Source organism: Marmota marmota, unplaced genomic scaffold, assembly GCF_001458135.2.
Source record: "Marmota marmota marmota unplaced genomic scaffold, marMar, whole genome shotgun sequence".
Taxonomy (NCBI): Eukaryota; Metazoa; Chordata; class Mammalia; order Rodentia; family Sciuridae; genus Marmota; species Marmota marmota.
The window spans coordinates 5,201,807-5,223,274 of NW_026000174.1; the positions used below are offsets into that span (position 1 = coordinate 5,201,807).

At 37.5% G+C, this 21,468-nt stretch overlaps 1 protein-coding gene and 1 pseudogene across 14 annotated transcripts in view; both read left to right on the forward strand.

Annotated features, from left to right (window-relative positions):
• The window catches only part of Dlg2 (discs large MAGUK scaffold protein 2), a 917,250-nt gene that overhangs the window by 554,214 nt on the left and 341,568 nt on the right, over positions 1-21,468 (forward strand). The window lies entirely within an intron of this gene.
• On the forward strand, positions 3,054-10,015 carry LOC125612002 (annotated as a pseudogene).

The following is a 21,468-nucleotide window of genomic DNA, read 5'->3' on the forward strand; positions in this document are numbered from 1 at the left end:
ATTACCTGTTCTCCTGCTTGAAGGAAGGAGAGAGAGAGGTCAATGAAAGGCAAATAGTTAACCTTGCATATAATTAATTTTTTCTCATTTCTCTATGTTCCAACTTTCCTGGTGGAACAACAATGTCGTGAAACAAATTACAGAACTATATTTATTGCCTAGATCTCTCAGGTCTGGTGTGCAGCATAAAGTGCACTAAACTATAGCCATTTTAAATACATTTTTCAGTATTCTTCTTCCAATTTTATGCTAGGATTCAGAAGGATGTCAACTATTCTTTTCTTTCTTTGGTCAGACTCCATGTTGAGCAGGAATTGTCTTAGTGATGGGGACCATGACCAGTAGACATGTGTGGTCATGAGTCAGTTGTCCCTGGAATTAAGAACATTTCTATATCTAACATAAATATAACTGTGTGTTCCTTAACACCTCAACTGTGTGTAGCAGACAGGTCTTAAGCCTGGAAAAGATGGTAGCGGACTTTCATCATCAGCATATTAAAAAAAATAAAACTGTGTGTCAGATATTTCCAATTTTAAAGTTCTTTGGCCCTTCTCCCATGCTGATTTCTCTCTCTTTCCCCTTTTCTAATATTATCTTCATTTCATAGTCATTTCTTATTGTGAAAGATTACAACACTCAGTTTTGCTTACATAAAAGAGACTTTATGTTTGTCTTGGTAGCTCATCATGGTTTTTTTTCCTCTGAGAAGAGTTCTGACACAAACTATTAAGGTAACATATCTTTTTTTTTTTCCTTCCTGACATCTATTAAAACCTTCTGTTAGGAAATAAGATAGCCACTCTGTTCATTTATTCATTTATTTGTCCACCCTTCTCTGTCTGTGACAACCTTGATAGAGCCTTCAAGCCATGCTGTAGTTTGGAGCACACTGATGTCTAAGCCAGGGGTGGTATCCTCAAGCTGCTTGTGGTCTATGAGGAACACGTGAGTCCACCCACACAGGATTGTACCAGAAAGAAAGTGGAGAGGAAAGGCAGTTCCTCAGAGGAGGACAGACTTCACCAGGTGATGTGAAGGGGATCCATGCTCTCCTTAGTAATGGAGAGAACATTCTAGAACCTTACTGCAAGCCTAAGATGAGCTCTCTTTTCTTCAGGCCACATAAGAGGAGCACAAAGTCCAATACAGATGTAGAAGGCACGGATGCTCAAGATGTAGAAACAGTCTCACCCAGAAAGATGTGAGGTACAGAAGACAAGTCAGGCCTCTGAATCCCAGGCCAAGGAATTCCAACACTGGACTAGGGGAGGAAAAGCCAACAGGTTCCAGGGGCAGCCAGCCAGGGACTCAGTACATCCCAAGCAAAGTCCTAACTCTCTTCTTTCTCTGCAAAGTAAACTCAGTCTCTAGAGTTCCTCCAGCTCTAGCATTCTAGGAATGCATGTGTGTGAGAGAACTTTGACAAAAAATAGACACTGAAAAATGTTTTAAATTAATTTTATGACAAATACTACGTTAGTTACAACTAAACATGTTATGAGTGATCTTAAGATTTCCCTTTGAATAAGGAAAGTTTAAAAAATATAAACTAAAATTGAAGGTAAACATCCATTTGGTTATAATTTAATCATTAGAGTAAAATCTAAATGCCTCCATATAACTTTATTTTGTCCAGTCTCACCTCTAAAATTCCCTCCATCTTCTTCATCATCTAACCATATTTAGTTTTACTTCCTTTTCTTAAAACACTCTCTCCACCCACCTCCTGTTCCTTGAGGTCTCAGGTTGTTACACTCTCTCACCCATCATCCTCCCACCCTGCCCATCCACAGGGAAACACCTCCAGTTTGGCTAACCCTCTTAAGACACTTGCATGCATGGTACGGCATGTACCTATCACAACACTTACCATGTTCATCATAAATCCATGTTTGATTTCCCTTAGTAGGTTGTAATACAGGAAAATCTTTTAATTCTTGTCCACCTAACATATAGTGGATATTCTATAAATATACTGAATGTGTAAAGCAAGATTATTTAAGTCACTAGATTTTGAATGAAGACCTCTTAAAAGAACACATAGCAAAAATGCATGGTAATTCTACAACTATATTATTCTATCACTTAGTTTACTCTTTAAGAGTTACCAACTGAAAAGAATGTGTGTATCCTTACAATTTTGGGTGAATATCTTTAAATTTGTGCTGAACAAAAAAGTAAGAATATGTAGTCGTATCTTTAGCAAACACTAGAGGGCAGTGAAAGCAAACTTAACATCCCTTGGAAGGAAAAGAATTGTTAAAAAAAAAAAAATTCTGATTTAAATCTGTATGTATAATCTTATGTTTGTGATGGTTATAGGCTCTGTAACCTGTAGTTTCTATGATTAGGGGTTTAGCAGTTATAATTACCTTTCTAGTGTAGAAGTAAAACCAAGATTATCTGTGACAATAACATCGCCGAATATTGCAAGCATTATCTTTTATGAAACTCCTACAACGCTACCAGGGAATTTTACCCATTTTCCAATGAAAACATCGAGATTTTGAGGCATTAAATTAGTAGGTAGCCAAAGAAAGCAAAATGCTGGCGTGCACCTATAAAGACTTATTATACATCTACCAGGCATACAAAATTCTGTACTAAGACCAAGAGTCTGGGAGAATAGTGGTCCCAAAATTGTTTGCACCAGTTTAGAATGGATACATACAGCAGCAGCTCCTTAAAAGAAGATTTTATGGTTTTAGATGACCACAGGTAGTGTTATGGTTTGGATGTGAGTTGTCCCCTAAAAGCTCATGTGTGAGACAGTGCAAGAAGATTTAGAGGAGAAATGATTGTAGTATAAAAGTCTTAATCCACTCATAAAATTAATCCCTTTAAGGGGATTAACTGAGTGGTAACTGAAGTTGTAGGATATGGCTGGAGGAGATGGGAATTGGAGGTGTGGCTTTAGGGTATATAATTCTATCTGGCAAGTGGAGACTCTCTCTCTGCTTCCAGTTGGTCATATGAGTTGCTTCCCTCTGCCACACTCTTCTTCCGTGATGTTCTGCCTCACCTTGAGCCCTGAGGAATGGAGCCACCCTTCTATGGATAGAGATTTCTGAAACTGTGAGCCCCTAAACTTTTTCTCCTCTAAAATTGTCCTGACTAACAATTTTAAAAAGTTTCTGACCATGTAGTTCAGAAATTTTTTGAGCTTTTTGGATTTGGTGGGAGGAATTTTGAGATACGTAGCAGTGCCAGCTGGAAATGCTTTAAATTGTTGTAAACTGAGCTTAATGGCTGATTCTGGTGGGAGCTCAGAAGACTAGAATGCCAATAGGACTATGGATAATGAAGACAGAGCTCAAGAGGGTGTAGAGGAATAGGAAGATACTATCAGTAAATGGACTAGGGCCATTTGTGATATATTCTGGCTGAGAAGTTATCTATATTTTGCCCATGTCCTGAGACTTTCTGTGAGGCTGCTTTGAAAAGTGATGGACTTCTTAATCTGGTAGAGGAAATTTCTAGAAAACAGAGCATTCAAGCAGTGATATGGATATTGCTAGCAGCTTTCAGCCAAATTTATTGTGATAATCAGGAGCACAAAGCAGAGCAGCAAGATTTGAAAAACTTGGATTTGAAAGGTAGAAGTAAAACTAGGGCTAAGGAAGTTGCAGTTGTTAAAGACATTACTGCCACTAAAGAAATCCTGAAGACTTTGCCCAGAGATAATAAGAAAGATGGCTTGAGAGCATCTCAAGAGCTGGCAAGACTACATCCACCTCAGTCTCAAGGGAGTAAAAGTGAAAATTCTCTTAAGACACAAGGGGCATCCTTCTTTCACAAGGGAACCTAGGAAGGTTTTTCAACATGCTTCAGCTACCCAAGCACTCAGAGTCTGCTGCTGCCAGGGTCCCTGGAAGCTTGGCTACTACTTAAGATGATGGCAGACCTTGGAATCAGTCTGATGGTGGTGGTTCTGCAGGAATTCAGGGTGCTGGAATTAGGGGGTCATGGAGGCTTCCACCAAGGATTCAAAGGAAGGCCTGGGAGGCCGAGAAAAGTGGGGTTGTAGTCCCTATAGGCAGTCCCTAAAAGGGAAAAAGCAGGAGATGTGAGAAGCAAGCCAAAGCTGCAGTGGAGACCTCCAAGATTAAAAAAATGCCAGTGACATGGGAGATCATCCTAGGAAAGCTTCAGGAATCAAACAGAGACAAGTCAACAGAAAGGCCTTGTGGGCTGCAACCAACAAGGCCACAGGCGTGGAGCTAGACAAGCCCTCTGAAAAGACCACCACTATGTCATGTACTCCTGATACCAGACATGGAGCTACAGGACAGGTTTGCCCATGTAAGTGTTGGTCTTGCTTTGGTCCCATCCCTTTTATCTATGCCCCTATTTTTGTGAATGGAAATGTTCATTCTGTACCTCTATATATTGGATGCTTTTGATTTTTACGGGAACTCAAGATACAAGCTTGCCTTGAGTCCCAGAGGACACTTTGGACTTGAACTTTTGGGCAATCTTGGAACTGTTAAGACTATGAGGACTCTTGAAGATGACTAAATGTATTTTGCATTTAGTCAGACTTGTATTACATACTAAAAATACAAAACTAATAATTCTAAATATTTGAAGAGAATCCATGTTTGTAAAACTTGAACTCCAGGATTCACAAAAGATCATGAACTTTTGGGACACAGGAGTGGAGCATTATGGTTTGGATGTGAGTTGTCCCCCAAATGCTTACATGTGAGACAATGTAAGAAGGTTTAGAGGGAAAACAATTGGATAATAACAACCTTAATTCAATCATTGTATTAATTCCCTATTGGGAATTAACTGAGTGATAACTGAAAGCAGGTAGGGTGTGGCTAGAGGAGATGGGTCACTGGGGATGTTGCCTTGGGGTGTATGTTTTATGTCTAGTGAGTGGAATCTCTCTGCTTCCTGATCCATCATGTGAGCTGCTTCCTTCTGCCATTCTTTTTGGCCATGATGGATCTAGCTGTCTATGGACTGAGACCTCTGAAACTGTGAGCCCTTAAATAAACTTTTCCTCCTTTACAATTGCTCTGATAGAGTTTTTAAGTACCAGCAGCAAAAAGCTGACTGAAACAGGTAGCTATCTGATGATGCTGCCAAAATGTTTACCTTGAAACTCTTTATGAAAGTGGAGTCCCAGAACATGGGGGAAAGACATCCTTCTGAATTTCACACAGGCTAGAACCTCTTAAAGATTACATATGACATTTTATTTGCTGCACTTTTATAGAGGAATCAAGAAGCCAAAGGCTAGGATGAAGGTTCCTGGACGAGGTGCATTAGACATGAGAAGGAAATTGAGAGGTCTTGAAGAGGGAGAGATGAAGATAAGGGGAGGAAGAGTTAGAATTAGACACAGTTATGCTTAAACTTATTGTTCTAGAGTAAGAATGAGTTGGATTTGGATTACATACTAAAAATACAAAACTAATAATTCTAAATATTTGAAGAGAATCCATGTTTGTAAAACTTGAACTTCAGGATTCACAAAAGGATAGCCCTTTGCTGCTAGAGTCCGAGTAGACATCAAAAGCACCTTTTGCAGGACCCTGGGAAGTCTGCACAAGCTGGTCACAACCTTGCAACCTAGCTGCAGTAGCTGGGGTCGATGAGGTGCATTAAATGTCCAAATGGCTTCTTCCCATGTTCCCCAACAAGATCAGCCTGCCACAAGAACACTGTGTTCCTCTTTTCTCTTCCTCTCCTCACCTGAATGAGCAGCAGGAGCCAGGCAGCAGGATTCCTGGTGCCAACCCCGAAGTGAGCTCTGTGGAAGGAACCCTCCTTGGCCTGGGAAGGTTGTGTGTCTCCACCAAGCGGGGTGCACATCCTGTGCAGAGGTGGCTGGCTCTTCACCCTGGTTTCCATGATAATGACTGTCAAACTTGAACATACTGAGCATTGTGCTTCAGAGGAGGCCCATTCCTCACAGTAATATCTCCATTATAGGAATTGGATGGGTTGGCATGTCCCGTGCAATTACCATCTTATGGAACAGACTTTGTGCCTGTCAGTGACAGCAAACTGAAAAGTGAGATGATGAATCTGAACCATGGAAGTCTTTTCTTGAAAATGCCAAATATTGTTTCCAACAGAGATTACCTTGTCACTGCAACCTCCAACCTAGTGATTATCACAGTAGGTGCACACCAGGACAAAGGAGAAACATTCTTTAGTCAAGCAAAATGTAGACATCGACAAATTAATGACTTCCAATATTACCCAATACAGCCCCTCCTGCAAACTGAGTATTGTTTCCAATCCAGTTGATAGCTTAACTTATGGAACCTGCAAGATGAGGGCATTTCCCAAAGCCTGTGTTACTGATGTGCCTGAAGTCTGGATGTCATTCACTTCTGTTTGGGCAGAGGCTTGATGTCCACTTACCTCTATCAAGGGTGAACAGTTGGAAAGCCGAGAGACTTTGAGTGTTTCTGTGTGAGTTAACATTGCTGCTGGATCTTGAAGGATCTGAACTCAGACACAGGAGATGATAAAGATCCCAAACAGTAGAAAAATGTCCACGAAGAAGTGATGGCTAATGCCAATGAGATCACTAAAATGAAAGGTTATATACTTCTCAATTCATTGGCCTATCTCTGGCTGATTTAAGAGATTTTTTAAAGAATCTTTAGGGAGTACATTCAGTTTCCACCCTCATTAAAGACTTCTATGAAATAAATGAAATATTTCTAGTGTTCCTTGTATCCTGACAGAGAATGGCATAACAGACCTTTTAAAGGTACAGTTGACCCGTGAAGAGAAGGCCTATTTGAAAAGAACACAGAAACATTTGGAAAATTCAGAAGGAGCTCAAGCTTAAAAGCTGCTTATGTAATGGAAAAAGGATATTTATGGGATTGTACATGTCAATTTTTTTTTGAATAAACTCAAATTCCTAAAAGTTGGAAACAGGAAAGGGGCTTAATGCCTGCCCTGTTTATTCAGCCCTCCAGCTATTATTTGCACCCACATGCTAAATGATGCTTAAATTTTAGCAGTTGCTAAGTGATTACATCAAAGTAGAATCTTCAGTTTCTCAGATTCTCAGATGTACCAATACTTGCATGTGTCTGTGTAGTGTATATATTTATATACGCCGTTGAGTCCAAAAGATTGTATGATACAGATGTTTATTGTATCATAGAAATTATGAATCTTTTTTTTTAATTCTGAATCGTATAAGTACATACTTTTCTGTCTGGCTTTTTCTCACTACATTTTTTTTTTACTATAAAGTAAATTGTTGCTTGTTCTACAATGTAAAAAAAAAAAAAAGGTACATACACCAAAAATTAAAAATAAAAAAGAGTGAGTCTGAATCCTCATTCTGTTACCTGTAATTGTGAATTTGGGCAATTTATTTAATGTCTCTGTGTTTCAGTTTCCTCATCAATAAATAAAATAATGACTGTGTCTACTTATAGAGCTGTTATGAGGACGAATCAAGGTGATCCTTGTAGTGCTTAGTATAGCATTTGACACGTGGGTGTGGCCAATGCTGGCTGTTGTCTTGTCTCTGCAAGGCCTTTCTGTAGAAATTAATGTAGACTCATCTGTGATGCCCTAGAAAGTGCCATCAGAATCAAAAAAGGAACTGTTAATAGTAAGTCTGTGAATCTGACAGGTTTGGTTTCAGGTCCTGTTTCTACCACATAATGACCACAAGTCACTGAGGCTCACCCAGTTACCATGTCCCATGTGAGGGTCCACTTGCCATGGCTTCTGTCTATACTCAGCACTGCAGGTTCCATTGTATGCTCCATTATAGGTACTCGAGGAAGAGCCAGCTGACAATCTATAGGGATTCAGAAGTCTTCCTGCAAAGGCTGAAATCTTTTATTAGGTCTCAGATGGCCCTATAATAAGTCTTTGTTTCTATTCTTGAAAATATGGAAATCAAATTTGTCCTCACTTTCAAATTGCCTTCATCTGATGTTCCTCAAATGGACATTCATTTCCCTTTGAATAGCATTTGGCCTTTAATGTTAACTAGATTCTTTTATTTCCCAAACAGAAAGAAAGAGGGAAAAGGGGTGATTTGGGGATCAGAGAGGGTTTTGAACCCTGCTTGATACTAACTAGACAAGAGGCTGTTGGAGAAGTTCTCTGCTTCCCTGAATGGAGTCTTGCCATCTATATGGAACCAATGAACCATGCCTCAGAAAACTGTTAGGAGGTTTAAATGAGCCCTGGGGTAGGAAGTGCTCACTGTGGTTCCTGAAATATCAAGTGGTCTGGCCTTCTTTGGGTAGTACCACCAGTACCCTGGTGTTCACAGATCTGTGAGTTAGCCTCAACTCTAAGAGCAACAGAGCTTGACCTCTTAGTGACATTGTGCAGCTCCTGCCAAGTGAAAGCTGACTTCAAGTGCATTGTCCACACTTGCCACAGTGAACTATTCCTTCTCATATCAGTAGCATCCAGGGGTCTGGTGTCCTCATGTTTTTTCTGCCCTCCCTCAATGAAAGAAATCAGATGAAGCAGTTCACCCTGAACTCAAATGTCAGGAAGGAGGCAAGCAGCTTTCCAAATACCTATATTAAGACTTTATAGTACTGAATACCAATAAGACCAAATAAACAAATTTGAAATGGCTGGAATCATATCATTATATGATCATATAATAATAAGATTCCCAGAAACTCTTAAGAGGAAAGAATTTTTAAAACAGTAGAGTGCTTTATAGTATTGTTTATTTTTACATTTCAAAGGTGACTACATGAGGCTTTGATCTCCTCACTTTTATTGATCCCAGTACATGGCACAGCCCCTGGCACATTATAGGAGTTCAATAACATGGAATGCATGGTTTTGAAGTGTAGTCAGATGTACAGATATACTTCTTAGCCCACCTTACTAAATGTAAACAACAAACCCTTTACAAAACAAGTAGAGAGAGTAGGAAGAAATAGCAGTACAGCAGTTTGCTTTAGTGTTAAGGAGGAAAAAAAAGGTTTTTCTAGAAAATGTCAGACAAATGAGCAGAATCATAGAAAAAGTAAAAATAGAATTGGGCTTCCCAAGGCCTGGGTGCAGCATGGCATGAGCTAACAAGAAGGAGGGTCCCCAGCCCCTAAAGAGCACAAGTGGAGGTTTGAAGGCCACTAGTGAAGGGTGCAGATGGCAAGCTCTTCCAGGGAAAAGCTTGCTGTAGAAATTTAGACCCCAGCATGCATTTCCTATATTCATTTTAGTTTCCCTTAAACACTTTGGACACATCCTCTCCCACAATCCTCTCACATTTTCACCATGCACTCCTAATCCTCTGCTCTCCTACATGTAAAGTGGGGGGAAATGGATCCCTCTTTCTGTCTCTATTATACTAATTTTCTCTAATCTTTTGCTCAGTAGTATGTCACAGAACAGGTTCCAGCTCATTAGTTGACAACTTTAATGTTGTTCTCTTAAAATAGTCAAAGATTTGCTCTTTTCCTTAATAGCCAACAATAAATATGAATCTTAATGTCCCTTTCCCAATTTCCTGAGGCTAAAATTTTCACATTAAACTCATATTTCACCCTTCTAAAACTACTCTAGAAAGAACCAGCCAGATGTATTTTATGATTTCTTTCTTAATCTAAAAAGCAAATGCCAGGAATTTTATACATTAGACAATTTTTTAAGCTGGGAAATACCCCCCAAAATAAAATTTTTAAAAGTGTACCTTGTGATTCACAATTAAAAATATAAAATTGAAAATTTCTGTCAGTGGCATTAGGTTGAGCCATATAGTTATTTTTCTGGGTCAAGACAAATGTGAATTTTGTAAACCTAATACAGATTTATATTTATTTTTATCTGGTATCTGTAGAGTCCTCAAAGATGTGTTGACCCTAGAACTCTTGGGTAGGGGTACAGCCATAGAGGACCATATGAAAGGAGTCTCTAGAGGGTTTAGACCAAAAAAGCAACATTAATTGGTTATTTAAAAAGAATATTTAAACAAAACAGAAATCTTAAGAGCAATGGTTACCATTCATTGAGTAGGTAGGGTTTATATGCATCGTTTATTCAGTCCTCAATATAGCCTTCAGCCCTTTTGAATAATTCCTATTATTAATTATTCAAAAATAATTATTATTAATTATTAATTTTGAATTATTATTATTTATTATAATTAATAATTATAGATTATAATTATAATTAATGACTATTATTAATTATAATTAATGATTATTAATTAATAATTCCTATTATTAATTCATAGAGTTAAGACTTCAATCTAAATTCTACATGAAAAAATACTCTTTCTTTTCTATTAAACTGATCCTTTGATTTCTTTAAAAACAAAGAAAAAGGAAAAAAAACAATTCTTTGAAATGCAATACCAGTTATCATCAGCACTTGGTATTGCATATTGATTGAGTTCTTTGCATAGAAATTTTTATTTTCTAGAATTAAGTCTTTGAGATGAAATCCTAGAAAGTGGGAGGCCCTCTTATTGACCATAAGCTTCTTAAGAACACTACTGGCATAGCACCTGAGATATAGTAAATCTCAAATAGATGCTTCTAGAATTAGTGATTGGATAAATAAATGATTTTTACAATGGGAATTGGTACATAGCTCTTTACAAAAATCAAACATCCTATGGTATATATGTATTTTTAACCACAAGATTAAATCACAGAAATGTAATTTTAAACAGAAATTTAGAGATCCCCTTTCACAAGATTTTCATTTCATAAATGAAGGAACTAAAGCACAGTGTTGTAGAGCACAGAAACTAGAGCCCCATCACTGAGCAATTTTTCTTTTATTTCTGTTGTTGTTGTTGTTGTTGTTGTTGTTCTTCTTCTTCTTCTTCTTCTTCTTCTTCTTCTTCTTCTTCTTCTTCTTCTTCTTCGATATGCATGACAGGAGAGTGTATTTTGGCATACTATACATACATGGAGTATAACTTATTCTAATTAGGATCCCATTCTTGTGGTTGTACATGATGTGGAGTTTCACTGTGGTGTATTCATATATGAACATCGGAAACTCATGTCCAATTCATTCTACTGACTTTTCTATTCCCATTCTCCCTCCCTTCCCTTCATTCCCCTTTGTCTAATCCAATGAACTTATATTCTTCTCCACTGAACATTCTTGAAAATACACCTATCCCTGGATTCTGCCATCTACCAGAACATAAAGGGCTAATCTAAACTAGTTATCCTAAATTATTTATATTTAAACATAATATATATAGAGAGAGATATAAAATATGCACATAAATAAAGAATTGCAACACTATCTTTAAAAAAATAGTTACTTGTTTTTACTGCATACAGCATTTAATAGAGATCTACATTAGCTAGGAATTTCTAGATGTCAAGAGAAAAATAAATACAAAATTTTGCTTTGAAAACCATATCCATTAACTAACCCTCAAGTGAATTAGTGCTCTAAAAAGAAATATACATGGTCAGATACTCACAAGCAAAAAATAATAATTTTTTAAAAGCTGAATATATATAACAAGCATTTTTCACACATATTTCCTAGAAAATACATTGTAAATTACATAATTTTTTGGTGTTTTAGGCACATTTATTCTTGGTCTCCTATTCATCCAAAAAGCCATACTTTTTCTGGTTTACCTCATTTACCTCACTTTCTCGTTATACCCGACATAGAAGAGAAGCAATATTTAGAAATAATGTATTCCCTGCAAATGGGAAATATGCATGCATAATCATCTTTCATCTAATAGTCACTGTTTTCACATATCTCCAAATATAGCTTTCCCCCTAAATTCTTCTTCAGCCTATACATTTTATCTAAAGTCTATAATAAAATCTTAACAACACAAAGATTTTTTTTATGCTTTTAAGAAGGAACAAGATGCTAGCATAGGATGGATGAGAAGTGGAAGTTACAATTGAGATGATGTAAACCTTAAGCTATGCATGTACCCCAAAGCCCTAAGTTGAACTGGTGCTATACAAGGGACAAGGGGCAGATGGGAAGCAAACTTGGAGTCTAGAACCTTCAGTTTAGAATGATGACAAGAACAGGTTGAACATTCAGTGAATGCTTTGATATACAGTATGGCTCTACATTAGGCAGAAACAAATGGATTTTTTTAAAAAAAATGTTTTAAAGCAGCTCCAGGGCCCTATAAATCCTAGGAAGCTTTCCCAGAACCCTAGATTTAAAAAAAAATAAAGAAAGAAAGAAAGAAAAAAGAAAATATTAAGGCTTATTTTTCACTCAGAGTCACAGAGCATTACATATGAACAAGACTGCCTAAGATAGCATTTCAAAGTGCTAGCATGGATAATTGTGCAATTTCAGTTTTTTCAGGAGCAAACCTCTCTGGTTTGCCTGTGTTTGACAGCTAACCTGACATTTTAGTTGCATTGACAATGGAATTATAAAACTTTTATTTTTTATTAGTTTAGTTGTGAAGTTCTCATAGCAAGTAGGTTTAGACTTCAAATGGGCAATACAATTACAGAAATTAAATGGTAAATAAAGCCAGTCATAGACTGTCCTTCCAACAAAACAAGAAAAATCAACCAGAGAAAAGAGGATGCATGAAGAAAATGGAGGCAGATGGACCAGAGGGAGGGGGTAGGAGAATGGCAAAGAGAGATCAGCAGCAGGAAGAGGGAATAGAGACAGCTCAGCCGCAGAGGAAAGGTAAGGAAAGAGGAAGTGAAGGAACTGTAGTCACAGATACAGAGAGACAAACCAGGAGACCATCACAGAGGTGAGACCCCGAGTGGGGGAAATGGAGGAGCAGGGAAGGGGGAGAACAGAAACTATTTGAAAATGAAGGAATCCTACCTTTGCATGGCACTGTATGTGCTAACTTTTCCAGATGATAGGTGTTTGCAAAATAGCAAACTGCAGGAGGAAGCTGCATGCAATGCTGAATCAAAATGGGGAAAGATAAAGAATGGAGATTTTTTTAAAAATCCAGAATGACATCCCAGTACCAATAACAGCAAGGGCTACTCATGTATATTTTATTCTGATGCTGGCAATGGTTCATGCAGTAGATGGAGCTTGAGGGTTCCAGGTTCCCGGTTTCACACAGCTTCCAGTGCTTGCCTGTGCTTTATTGACTTAATGCTTGTCGTTTTCACAAGATGTGGCAGAGCCTGCAGTCAGCCTTTCACAGAACTGACCTCAGTGTAGAGTGAAGTTCAGTTCAAGGAGGGAGCCAGACAAGGAGGTGCTGAACTTGGTCCCAGGAATACTAAAAGGGTTGAAGCTGATTAAGATGCTCTGGGGATTCTTGTGCTCTCTGTAATGGTCAAAGTGGCAGAGCTGCTGAGAGGAGCTGGCCCCTTCACTGGCCAGTTGGATCTGCAGGAGTTAGTCCCTAGAGACTGGACTGCAGCATACCTGGAGAGGGCTGTGTTTATGGGAGTGGAAAGGCAGACTTACCCACAGAGAAGAGAGGCACTAGCCAGTGCACTTTGACTGTTAAAAGGCATTCTTTCATGATATTGTGGGGAAGGGGATGTGCTTGGAGGGAGGAGTCAATTCATAGCATCATTGGTGGCTGCCAGAGGCAAGTGTGTCACCTGCAGACTCCAGGAAGGAAGCAGGAGGTAATAGAAGAGGACAGCATAGTGTGAGAAAGGACTGTCTGAGTGTTATGCAGACAGGAGCTCTGTTAGTTTAGAAGCATTTAGCCTTTCTGTGCCTCAGTTTCCTTATTTCATAAGTTGATCTTAGCAAAATTCTTGAGGGAATTAACAATCACAAGCCTGCCACAAAACCCTCTTGCTCAATATTTCACTGCCAGTATTATCTTGATTACTAACCTTCCACCTTTAAATTTCTAGTCATAGACAGTTTGAAGAAAGCTATTGGGCTATATACTTCTTCCTGCTTTATTAGCACTCTTTTCTTTCTGGGTCTGCTCATTCTCTTTTTTCCTTTTCCCCAACATTTACTGAGCATTTACTTTGTGCTGGAAACTGAACCCATGGCAGTGAACCTGATTTCTTGATGATGTTCTCTAATTAAAGTATTGTGTCTTCGCAGCTCTGTGGATATCCGGAGCTCCGCAACTAACCATGGAAACTCAGACTTTTCTGGGGAGTTGTTTTCTGTAGGGAGCAGCGTTCTGTGCACTAAATTGGGAGGGCTGAAAGAAGGGAATTGGTTAGTAATTAGAAGAGATTTAAATGACTGAAAATATCTCCCTGCCTATGTAAATGGAAAAATTTCTGATGCTTACAATACCCACTTGGGACTGATGGTAAAATACTGAGCACAGCCTTGGCTGCTGTATAAAGTCCCAATACCTGCTTGAGAGAATGGATAAAGAGATGAAGGAGAAGTAATTCCAGGGAATAGTCATTTTTCCTCACTCTTCTGATTTCGCCTTTTCTTTAAAAATGGTTTTGTTATTTCCTCTGATTTTCCCAGTGTCCAGGAAGTTTTTATAAAATCATTGACTCTTAGAGCTACATGGGGTGTGATCCACCTAAATTTCCAAAAGATGACCCATCCAAAAGTGGCAGCTGCAGCATAGAAAGCTCTTCTCTTTAGAGAAAGCTGGACACCTCTTTTGCAGGTTCCTGTGTAGCTCTTCCATTAGTACGTCTTGCCTTATCTTTTCTACTTTGTCATCTTTTCATTAGTAGCATTGGCCACCAAGTTATTGGTGAGCTGGTTAATAATGCTTGTTTAGGAGAACCAAAGTCCATGAACCTTAAGACTTCTTCAAAGTCAAGGAAGAGATTTCATCCAACCCATGTGCTTGCAGTCACCTTCAATAAAAATTTATGAGGAAGGCAATTTGTGTCACAACCTGGGAATACAAAAAAGACTAAAGGAATGGCTGGAGCTGTCCTCATAAAGATCAAGGTGATATGTATTCATAAAACCAACAAATGGACAAAGAAAGCAAATCACAGAACACTGTGTGTAGTATGATCTTTTTTAAAAAAACAATAACTATATATTGGGAGTAAATATGTGTTTTGCACCAGTATGTATCCACTCACTCACATGCACTAGGCATCTACTAGATATTAGAAATATAGGCAGGGATATGCACATATGTGTAGAGCAAAGGTATAAAAGTCATGTGGAGGTTATGGTAGAAAGATATTCTTGCTATTCTTTGATGTTGTCTTGATTATTTAAAATGGACTTCCTTCTTAATAAAGCACTAAAGAAGGACAGAAATACACCTAATGCTGCTAATGGCCAAGTGAGTAATGGCCAAGTGAGTAGTACAGACCCTCAAAGGTATGAGAGAACTAGAAAGGTGGAGCTTGACCTCACCATGAGAGAACGTCAAAACTTCAGAAAATCCTTGGAAATGGAAAGCAAAACAGGAAAGAAGAGAACCATAGAAAGTAACATTGGTATAGGAATGTGAAACTTCTGGCTGAAGCAAAGATTTGCTTAGGAGAAGGAGTTGGGTAATGTAGGGCACTAAGCACTAGCATTATCTCATCTGGATTGTGACACTAAGCACTAGCATTATCTCATCTGGATTGTGGCACTAACACAGTAAGTGATGCTAGCAAGCAATTCCTTTCCCTGGGTCCATAATGCCCCACCCACGACATGAGAAATTTGGACAAGATCAACTCCAGTGCTCTCCCACATCAAAGAAGTCTAAGTTCTCAAGAGACTAGAAAGGGATATTATAAAAGCCACATTATGAAATTCCTTGAATAAGAGAATCAGAAAATTTCACATTACCCACAAGTAATGAGGAACACAGAAGAATATGAGCAACAATATCATGAGAAATGTGAACAGCGGTTTTGGAGAAAAGTGGATGAATATAATATACAAGGTGAAAGTCAAGGTAGTGAGAATAGAAAGAAGAGAGGGCGGGAGAGATTAGAGGAAAAGGTAACAGATCAGTTAGAAGTAAAGCATAATAACATCATGATAAATCAAATCACAAGTCCATAATGAAAGAGAGAAGGAATAAAGGAGAAGCCTTTCTGCATGGAGGAATGTAAGCTAATAATTATAAAAGAAACAGAAAATTACAAAATCACCATTTTCTAAATATTAATAAAATGAGTGTTTCAGGCAAGTACATTGGATAGATGCTTGAAAAAATGGGCACCAAAGTTGATTGGGAAAAAAAGGATATTTACATAGTTTCAAAAAAGCTCCACAGTGCAGTGGCACATGCCTATAATCCCAGCAGCTTGGGTTCAAAGCCAGCCTCAAAAACTTACCCAAGCCCTAAGCAATTTAACAAGATCCTGTCTCTAAATAAAAAAGGATTGGGGATGTGGCTCAGTGGTTAAGAACCCCTGGGTTCAACCCCCAGTACCAAAAAAGAAAAGCCAAAAAAAAAAAAATAACAAAAAGTTATTTCTGAAGGAAAGATGTCTTTAGAATGAAGAGATCTGGTGGTCTGTAGCCAAGTGACCCAAGAGCATCACCACAGTGAGGTGACCTCACATTTTGGGACTCCTACTATCAAGAAAAAACAGACAAATTCTGGTCTTACAAAAAAGTCAATATCATTAAAGAAAAAATGAAGACTGTTTTCTAGATTAACAGTAGGTATAGACACTTAACAACCAAATGCTATGCATGAACCTTGACCAAATTCTGGACTTAAAAAAAATCTACAAAAGACACATTTACAGAAGGTAAATGAAGAAATTTAAGTACATACAACATTTTGAAAGGCATAGAATTATTTTTAGTCTTGTTGGTTTTCTTTGGTGTAATAATGATATAGTGGTTGCATAGGAAATATCTTTACACTAAGAAGATTCCTCAGTGACATGTTATGTTGAAAGTAACATGATGTCTGCAACATGTTCAAGAGATTCAGAAGAAGTGTGTGTGTGTGTGTGTGTGTGTGTGTGTGTGTGTGAGAGAGAGAGAGAGAGAGAGAGAGAGAGAGGTATGGGCATGTGCTTCTCACTGTTGTAATAGGTAGATAAGTAAGTGGGTAGAGAAAGAAATAAAAGGGAAGAATAAATGATGTGCAAAAGTATTAGTAACTGTTGAATCTTATGAAAGTTTTATAAGATTTCATTGTACCATTCTTCAAATCTTCTGTAATTTGATTTTTTTTTCAAATAGTTTTTCAAATAGTTCTAATAGTCCAGATCAGGGCTTAAGACTAGGGTAGTAAATTAGAAAAATAACACATCATATACAACCATATACTTCATGTATGTATAAGATGTCAAACTATGTTCTACTCTCATGTATAACTAAAAAAAAATAAAAAATGGGTAAGAACAAAAGCTAAAAATATTTTGAAGGGAAAATAGACAAATAAATATCATTCTCAACATTAGAAGAAACTACAGTGTGATTTTTAGTCTTTGTGTCTGTGCAGCTGTCCCCCTCTTAAGGGGACTAATGAAACAATTGGAAGGAGGATTTAAGAGGTCTTGACACAGTTTGCCTGATCTCAGGAAACTTGTTTCCTGAGAACCTTTAAATAGTGAAGTGATGACCCTGTTTTTAAGTAAGAAAATAGTAAGAAAAGTGCTGACATAATTTTGGGCAGCAGTCAGATGCCAGGATACAAATAAGCCCCAAAACAGAATTATGTCATTCTGAGGAGCTATGATGAAACCAACCCTGCTGAGTCCTACACACAGCAGCCAGAGCTTGAGTTTTGCATTTAATGGAATTTGACCAAGATAATTCCATTAGTATCTTCTTCCTATTCAAGCCTTTCAGATGCCTTAGGAATGAATCATTTGACAGGCAGGGGTCTAGAGACAATTTTATTTATCCCATTAAAATTGATTTTAAAGTTTATAAACAATGTCAACTGTACAGAGGAAAAAAAGAAAACAAGAACATCTTTCATCTATATTACAATCTCACTAATTCAGATTATAATATAAAAAACTAGTCAAATTAGTGAATATTATTGCTTCCAAATCTGAAACCATTTCCCACTTAAAAAATCTTTTTGATAAGAATCTAGCTAATTGGATTCATTTTAACAAACAAAATTTATTTGGAATTAGGATAATTATGTGGAAAATGGTGCTGATCTAGTGTTTCTTTTTGCAGGTGCTATTGCACTTTTAAAAGGACAGTTTTTCACTGTGTACAACTATACCACCATTTGTAGAACATTTAACATGCCTGGGCCTTGCACAACTAAAGATGAATACTGACCCCCAATCTGACATGTTAAAACAAAGATTAGACCCCTCATTTCCATACCCACCTGTTAAGAATACTGTTAGATTCTAAGTCACAAAGGGCCAAGCCATCACTTTCTTCATTATTGTATCACCTCAAATTAACACAATTACTGGCACAAGAAGAGACATTCAGTAAATAACTGTCAGATGGATTAATGTAATATTTGGAATTTTGATTACACCAGGACACATTTTTTTCTTTTTCCCCCCCACATTTTTTATTGGTGCATTATAATTGTACAAACTGATGGGATTTGTTGTTTCATATGCATACATGCACACAATATGCAATAAAGAATATATTTTGGCCAATATTCCTCTCCAGCACTTCCCACTTCTTAGGACTTACTTTTTCTAGAGTACTACTTAAAAATTTTGCTTATGTAGCCCTTTTTATGTTTTCATTGTCCAAGTAGAATGAACTTCAAATTTAGTAGTCTCTTGCATAATTTTTAATGTTGTTATGATGACACATGTCCACTTAAAAATAATACAGATACCAAGAAACCATACATCAACAAGACATGACAACCATAAATATATATGGCCCAAACAATGGTGCAGCTATGTTCATCAAACAAACTCTTCTCAAGTTCAAGAGTCAAATTGACCACAACACAATAATCTTGGGTGACTTTAACACACCTCTCTCACCACTTGTTAGATCTTCCAAACAAAAGCTTAACAAAGAAACTATATAACTCAATAATACAATCAATAACTTAGAATTAACTGACACATATAGAATATTTCAACCTGCATCAAGTGGATACACTTTCATCTCAGCAGCACATGGATCCTTCTCTAAAATAGACCATATTATATGCCATAAAGCAACTCTTAGCAAATAGAAAAAAGAAGAGATATTACTATGCATTTTATCAGATCATAATGGAATGAAATTAGAAATCTATGACAAAATAAAAAGTAAAAATTACTCCAACACCTGGAGACTAAACAATATGCTACTGAATGAACAATGGGTTGCAGAAGACATCAAGGAGGAGATTAAAAAATTCTTAGAGGTAAATGAGAACACAGACACAACATATCAAAATATCTGAGACACTATGAAAGCAGTTCTAAGAGGAAAGTTCATTGCATGGATTTCATTCCTTAAAAGAATGTGATCCCTTCTCATCAGCATTTTTCACCCACCTAGCCACAACATCCTAGCCTTTTGAAGTGTCCATTAGCATTTGGTTATGATTTTTTCCAGGCATTCTGTATAAGGGAACATACTTACTTTTCTTTAAAAAAATGGGGGCATATGTACATATAGTTCTACAACTTTCTTTTCTTTAACAAAGCAGTATATCATAGATATTTTTTAGTTTAAGAATATTAGACATATATATATGCTCTTGCCTTTAATGACTGAAATATATTTCATTATATGAACATTGTATAATCTATTTACTCAAGGCCCTATTGATACTGTTTCATTAGTATGTAAATTAGTGATATCTTAACATAAGAAATATTGAGTATTTTTATATAAATAATAGAGCATGGCAGTCAGTCCACTAATTTCAAAAGTCCTTGTTGGAGTCCTTGTTGATCAAATTCAAAAGATTGTTGTTATTATCATCACCTAACAAGAAAAGGGTCTCAGCTTCAAATTTGATCCTAGGTTATTGAGATGTCAGCTTGGAAGCACATATGCATCCCATCCCATGATGGAATGTTTGGAGGGTGGGGTGAGAAACAAAAAAAGCATCTCTTTACAGGGGAATTCATCTTTCCATCCCAAAGTTTGACCTTTTGCCTAAGCAGTTTGAGAGTTGAGTGATACAGAGGTGAACCCTCAGCATCAGTTTTCAAGGGCAGGAGGTTGGGGGGTAGTAGCACCTCCCTCATGATCCTTCTAGACTCACATAGTTCTGTGAATGACACCAGTATGTACAGATATCCTTGTGTGAAGCAAAACATGGTGGACAGAACCCTAGGAAGGGGACGCAGGTCAGCCATGGGTTATACAGATGCCTGTTTTCATGTCCAAATATTCTCTTCCAAGTATATCTTCAGGGGAGTTCTTGAGCCATTCTGTATAATTGGTGACAGATCCCCAGAGGTCCAGAGAGTTTGTTAACTAACAAAGTTATAGTACAACTTAAGGCTGAAATCAAATCTAGAATGAATGAAAGGCTGGTGTGGGCACAGAGGAAAACAAAGAGCTCTGTCACCATGAGGGGTACCCACATCGGACTGATCATCTATCATTAGGCAGCTTGTTGAGAATAAAGAATCTTAAGCCCTTCACTGATTCTGTTTCAGTGAATATAGTTAACCAACTGTTCTCCCCCTGAATGACAAATTCTTTCAAAGAAGGTCTCTGATAGTACCTGGCTCATAATAAGTGTGCAACAACCAGTTGTCACATAAGTTTTAATGATTTAAATGAAATTATAGAATCTAAGAGCTATAATTCTTCATTAACTCCAGTAATATTACTTAACATCTACACAGTCATCTAGGCACTAGAGGTGTGGAGGTAAAAGAGACAGACAGGGTCCTTACAGAAAGATTTTTGAGGGGTGAGTAGGATAAGTAAAATGGTCCTAAATTCTGTGAGAAATTAAAGCAGGCTGTGCTAAAGAAAAGCTGGGAGGCTATGTTTTGTTGTTGTTGTTCTCTTTAGCTATACATGACAGTAGAAAGTATTTTGACATATCATACTTTATAGAGAGAGTATAACTTCCCATTCTTGTGGTTGTACATGATGTGAAGTTACACTGGTTGTATATATGAACATAGGAAAGATATGTCCGGTTCATTCTACTGTCTTTCTCATTCCCATACTCCCTCCTTTCCCCCCATTTCCCTCTGCCCAACTTGGTGAACCTCCACTCCTCCCACCCTTTGTCTATTATGAGTCAGCATCCATATATCTGAGAGAACATTCAGTCTTTGGTTCTTTGGGATTGGCTTGTTTTTCTTAGCATGATATTCTTCAGTTTCATCCATTTACCAGCAAATGCTATAATTTCATTTTCTTTATGGCTCAGTAATATTCCATTGTGTATATGTACCACATTTTCTTTATTCATTCATCTGTTAAAGGATACCTAGTTTGGTTCCATAGCTTAGCTATTGTAAATTGAGCTGCTATAAACATAGATGTGGCTATATCACTGTAGTATGCTGATTTTAAGTCCTCTGGGTATAAACTGAAGAGTGAGATAACTGGGTCAAATGATAGTTCCACTCTAAGTTTTCTAAGAAATCTCCATACTGCTTTCCATAGTGGTTGCACCAATTTGCAGCAATGTATGAGTGTACCTTTTTTCCCTCATCCTCACCAACATTGTTAACTTGTATTCCTCCTCCTCCTCCTCCTCCTCCTCCT